We start from the raw sequence: 6498 nt of genomic DNA, 5'->3' as shown, positions 1-6498 counted from the left end.
GAGGATATCCACACCCATTACAGACTGGAGGAAGAGAGCATACTTGAATTGATTGAGGAACTCAGGCCCCACCTAGAACACCACACCCGCAGGACACAAGCCATACCCACACACATCCAGGTCCTCTGTTCACTATACCTGCTGGCCTCAGGTAGTTTCCAGGGGGTCATAGCCACTGCAGGAGGGGTGTCACAAAGTGCCCTGTCGCGCTTTTTCCATGCGTTCCTCGACGCCATGACAAATAGGATGCAACATCACATACACTTCCCCAGCACCCCACAGGAACTAGCACAGACCAAGCAGGAATTTTACAACATAGCCCAATTCCCCCACGTCATAGGATGTATAGATGGAACACATATTGCCATTTCACCCCCCTCAAACATAGAGTATGTATTCCAGAACAGGAAATGCTACCACTCACTGAACATACAGATGGTGTGTGATGCCAAAAACATAATCACCGATATAGTGGCAAAGTACCCAGGAAGCACACATGACGCCTTCATATTCCGTCACAGTGGGCTATACCGTAGACTCTCAAGAGGGGAATTTGGAGAGGGATACCTACTAGGTAACAGCACACACTGTCAGCCCATATTTCTCATGGCCAGCATGTGCATCACAGTGACTGACCTTTAAACATTTCCACCCACAGGGGACAGTGCCTATGCAGTCCGGGACTTCATCCTGACACCCTACCTGAATCCTGCCACTGCTGGGGAGCGGCGCTACAACCGGGCACACATTTCAACAAGAGGCACCATCGAGCGAACATTTGGGATTTTGAAGAGCAGATTCAGATGCATCCACAAAAGTGGAGGAGCCCTCCAATACAGCCCTGAGACGTGCTGCAAAATTGTTGTAGCTTGTGCCATGCTCCACAACATTGCAACCAGGAAAGGGACACCTATGGAGTTGAGTGACTCAGAATCCTCTGACGTGGAGGGACCTGGACCCATACACATGGAAGCTGGCGTAGCTGCTGCTGCAGCTGGGCGACAGAGGCGTGATGAGATCATGCGGAACTACTTCTAGGTGAGTGAAAATGATACAATTACAACTTCTAGCTCTGCAAACGTGTTTAATTTCCAATACCAACAATGTCACACATCCAAAAAAAGCTGGATGAACTCTCCTAAACCAAAGCACATGTTTCAATCACAGTGCAACAAAATCAGTCATTGGTACAGCAAGTGCTACACTGTTGTTGGCCCCATATCCCCCCTGTGTGGAATAGCCATTTTGCTGCAGTCCCTATTGTTGTGTGGCAGGCCTGTTGCTCCGGCCACTACGGTGCCTCTCAACAGTGGGTGGTGGTGTATTTGAGCCACGCACCGACTGTGAGTCCTCCTCACTGGGGGTAAGCACCCCGGGTCCAGCAGTACGCAGCGCACGCAGCTCATCTAGGGTGGCAGTTGACTGCACTACCACAGTGGCTATGTCCTGGATACCATGCGAGAACTCTCGCTGGGTCTCTATGGCACGCCTTGCCAGCATATTGGTGGAGGAGGCCAGACGATTAATAGCACGTGTGTAGTGGTCCATGCGGGCCATTTCTTTGCGCCTGGCTGCACATTCAGCTCTCAACTCTGCAGTCATCTCCTGCACAGCCCCCCTGATTTCCTTGCGTATTCCTCTGTTCCCTGCCCTGATCTCTCTCTGAAAGGCCTTCATGTGTTTCGCTTGCAGGCGGTGAACCTGAAGCATGTGCATTTCTAGGCCGGCAAACACAGATTCATCTTGTTGCACATTGGAGCTGATGGCCGTGCGGGGTCTACGCCTGCCTCTGGACTGTGTTCTGGACTCCTGCTGCTAGGGTACTGGTGCATCAGACTGCACATTTTCATTTTCCTCATCCTCATCATCCATAATTCTGAATGGCCTTACGTTCCTCCTACTGTGTCCCTGTGGTCGGATGAAAGGACTGTCCTCCCCATCTGGATCATGGCCATGGCTGCCTTCTCCTGAGGCTTGGGGTCCTGTCTCAGTTGCACTGGCTGTAGCCTTCCCACTTGCAGGTGCTGTGAATAGAACAGCACACATTACTTATTTTATCATTACATGTGATGTTCTAATACATTTTTTCACACTGTTCCCTGACTTTACTTGTGTCATTCACCTTTCCTGACCTGCACATGTGTACATTGTGAAATTCTGATGCTACATTACAGACTATTGTGACTACATCTCCCATAATGCATTGCTGTGCCTGCCTGTGTACTTGCTCTAGCCTGACATGTGGTTCCCCTAATCCCTAGGTCGCTGCAGGGGGTGCTGGGGGTGGTGTAGGGTGGGGAGGCATGCTTCTTACCTGGTCTTGCAGCTGGTTGTGCTAAGCTGTCGAGCACGGACACGCCCGCAACACTCTGTGGAGGCAGTGTGCCCTCTACCAGCTCCTCCAGTGGTGTAGAGTCAGGGACGTTGGAGGTTCCCCCACCGGTGAGCTGGGACTGCTCCAGCCTGGCAGCCAACTTCTCCTTGGAGCGCTGGCGCAGGTCGTACCAGCGCTTCCGCAACACTTCAACTGTCCTGTGGGTCACTCCTAGGGCATTCACTTTGGCTTGGATGCCCTCCCAAATCCTTCTCTTGCTGGCTTCTGGCACCTTGTGGGAACTCGTCCCAAATAATGCCTCATGGTGTGGCACCATTTCGGTGATGAGGGTCTCTAGTTCAGCCTCAGAGAACTTGAGCTTCCTCTTCCTGCCTGCTTCCCCTGCTTGCTGCTCCTGCTGGCTTGCTGGGACATCCTGGTTTCCAACTTCTGCCATGGCTCCTGAGTACCAAACAACACTCTCACACTCTCTGTCTCAATCCAGAAGCACCATGGGAAATCACTCACTTCCTGGAGGGTGATGTCATCATAAAGCATCAGGATTGCGACTGGATGTTTCCAGAAAATCGCTAAATTGCGATTTTTCGCCTGGGAACATCGCAATCTAGCTATTTTTGGGGTGCGGTCGCGCTATTTAGCGATTTTCGGGGTGCAAACTCGCTATTTTGCGATTTTTGACATTTAAGGAATCGCTAATACCCATTGCGCAAATATTTAGCGATTTTGGGCGAATCGCTATATATTTGCGAATGCGTTGTTACATCCCGATTTGCGATACTGATTTTGCGATTCGGTAATAATCGCTATTTCAGAATCGCAAATCGTTTTCTTCATACATATGGCCCTAACTCATTTCGGTATTCACGGAAGTTAGGAGTCCTAACTTTGGACTCCTAAATGCCTTCTGTGAATACCGAAAGTCTTAAAGTTAGGATTTTTCTCAGTTTAGGAGTAGTAAAGTTAGGACTCCTAACTTTAGGACTCCTAAATGCCTTTTGTGAATACTGAAAGTCTTAAAGTTCGTTTTTTTTCAGTTTAGGAGTAGTAAAGTTAGGACTCCTAACTTTAGGACTCCTAAATGCCCTCTGTGAATACGGAAAGTCTTAAAGTTAGGATTTTTCTCAGTTTAGGAGTAGTAAAGTTAGGACTCCTAACTTTAGGTCTTCTAAACTGAGAAAAATCCTAACTTTAAGACTTTTGATATTCACAGAAGGCATTTAGGAGTCCTAAAGTTATAACTCTTAACTTTACTACTCCTAAACTGAGAAAAATTCTAACTTTAAGACTTTCGGTATTCACAGAAGGCATTTAGGAGTCCTAAAGTTAGGACCCCTAACTTCTGTGAATACCTAAATGAGTAAGTGCCTTCTGTGAATACCAAAATGAGTAAGTGCCTTCTGTGAATACCAAAATGGTAGTAAGTTTAGGATTTTGTCTTAAGTTAATTCTGTGAATCGGGCCCCTAGCGTGGTGCTTCTACATTTACCAGTCAAGAACAAAGGCACAGATTTTGAGACCCAGGCTTCACAGGGAAGGGGTAGGGATATGTTAAGAACCCAAACAGAGGCCCTACCCTGGTAAGATTAATGTGACTCTGATACAGGTTAAATTCCCATATTATAAAAAAGAGTAAAAGAAATAGCCACAACTATGAATGTTGCAAGCCATACATTACACAATGAACCTAATTTGGGTATTCAAAATCTATCTTTATTAGAAATGTATCCAGGTTCTAATCGTGACTTTTCGTTGCAAATTCACAATCTAATTTATACATTGGATACAAAGTTCACATATTTAAAGATAAATAGCTCTGTACTTCCAAGTTAAAGGCCATTAGAATATTTTTTTACAAAGTTTAGATATTGAGATTATTGTTCCCAACGCTGGCATCTTAACATATATATCTCGTATATATTGCAGCAACAATCCTTAGGGGTTTCTTGAAGCAGTGATCGTAACAAAGTCTGAATGTTGGGTCTCTTTCTTTATTTTATTTATTTTATTTTGTTAGATTTATATTGCGCATGGCTGCCCCAGCGACGGGGCGTCCCAGCGCAGACCAACAACTCCCAGACAAGAAACCGCGGCAAACAGCATTAAGCCGGAAAGAGCCAGGTCTTAATGGCCTTCCGGAACGCAGGATGGTTTTGAATTATTCTGATGGACCCAGGGAGAGAGTTCCACAGTTGCGCAGCCAGGCAGCGGAAGGAACGGCCTCCCGCTCTGGCTCTCCAAACACGCGGGATGCATGCCAATGCTAAGGTGGCAGATCTTAAAGGACTGCGGGGTAACAGCCGATAATCATTAGGTTCATCACACCCAATACATTCCAATCCCTTTATTATTGCGATAAAATCGCACCTTTCTGAGCTGGCTATAATCGGCACCTAAACCTTTGTGCTATAGCAGGGGTCTTCAAACTGGGAGGCGGCCCCCTCTTTTTGTGTTCATGGCAGAGGGTGGGCAGGTCGGCAGGCAACAAGGAGGGAGGGAGGGCGAGTTGAGGAGCAACACGGACAATAAGGGTGGTAGGGAGGGATTGGGGCAAACACAGACAGCAAATGGTGGGAGGGAGAGTCTGGGAGCAAGCACACAGATTACGGAAGGTGGGGATGACGGGCTGGGGGCAAGCAGCAACATGGACATCAAAGAAAGAAAGGAGATAGCACAGGGAGGGGGAAAAAAGCGATGTCACCACATAAACATCAATAGAGAGAGGGAGGGTGGGGAAGGACAATCAACAGCACTGACATCAAAGAATAGGTCAAGCAACAAAGATAAGGGAGGAAGGAACACAGAGGGGGAGAAGTCCACGACAGTGCCTGTTCGAAAAGATGTACTCTGCTAGAGTGCTTAAACCCAAAGAAAAGAATAGCACATAACAATTAGGCAGTGGAAAGACATAAGTAATGAGTCCAGGGTCCTGGGGAGGGACACACACAGAAAGGGTTCTGATGTAGGCTTGTATTGTTCTACTTCTATCCGCAGCAGGGGATTAATAGCCAGTCGATGGCCCTTCCTATGATGTAATGTTCTGTCTAATTTCCTTTGTTGTAATTTGTGCACAAATTTGATTGGCCACGCATATTCCTTTTCTGCTCGGGGCCCCAAAAGTCCCAGAACTAGCAGGGGGGAGAGGTTGGCACTTTGCAAATCAATTCAGCAACCGAAGGCTAATGTTTGTACATATTAAAATCATGCCTTACCCCTCCTGCTTTTTTATTACTTTTGCTATTTTTACTGTTACAGAAATGACGAAAAAGAACTGACTCATCCTCATGAGGGGCCATCTCTTCACGGATCAACCATTTATACGGACTTTTCTAAATACACAGTCACTGGCACGGATACATACACTTTTTTATTGTACACAACCCTTAATCAGCCCTTCGACCCCCTGACCTGGTTCTTAATTCATCTTATGGCTGTGTTTAGCACTGCGTTTTTCTCACACTAGGTTTGCGCTATAAAAAGACCAATATATACATACACTAACCTTGTTCTCTTTGTGTGACTTCCCTCTGTGTGACAACATCTGTCTGCAATGCTGAGACAGCTGTAATATTAAGTAACATGCCCTCAAATGATGCACACGCCAAGCATTGGGTACCAGTGTTCAAACCTTTATCAGCTTACCGGCCAGGCTAAAATGTTTTCTGGTGAGTTGTTATGTAGAGGACATAGGTGTTTTATCCAACAATACATTATTAACAGAAATGTTAGGGGAATGTTTTACATGTATATACTGTCAGGTACATTGGAAAAAAGTTGATTGACGTAAGAGGAATGTCTGAAAAAAAGACCGTCTTTCTTCTATGCAAGAACTGAGAAATGGAGCGAAACAATACATTTCAAAACTTCATTTTACTAATTGCAAATAATAACATTAGAATGAGTTGGGCTGGGGCAAGTTAACTTTTCAAACATAAATCGGGCGCAGTTGTGGCCCAAATTTAGGAGCTCATTAGGATCGCGGTTTTCCCGCATCCTCCGGGCCGGCGGAAGCCACCGCCGGCCCGGAGGATGCGGGAAAACCGCTGGGGAGGCACAAAAGACCCACCGCCAAATTAGGATGGCGGTGGGTCTCAAAATCGGTCCGCAGCTTTTCTGCCGCGGTCGCCTTCCGACCGCGGCGGAAAAGCTCTAACATGGCTGGCGGT

This window comes from Lissotriton helveticus, chromosome 11 (genome assembly GCF_964261635.1).
Source record: "Lissotriton helveticus chromosome 11, aLisHel1.1, whole genome shotgun sequence".
NCBI lineage: Eukaryota > Metazoa > Chordata > Amphibia > Caudata > Salamandridae > Lissotriton > Lissotriton helveticus.
The sequence above is the reverse complement of the archived record's forward strand: the minus strand, read 5'-3'. Positions refer to the sequence as shown.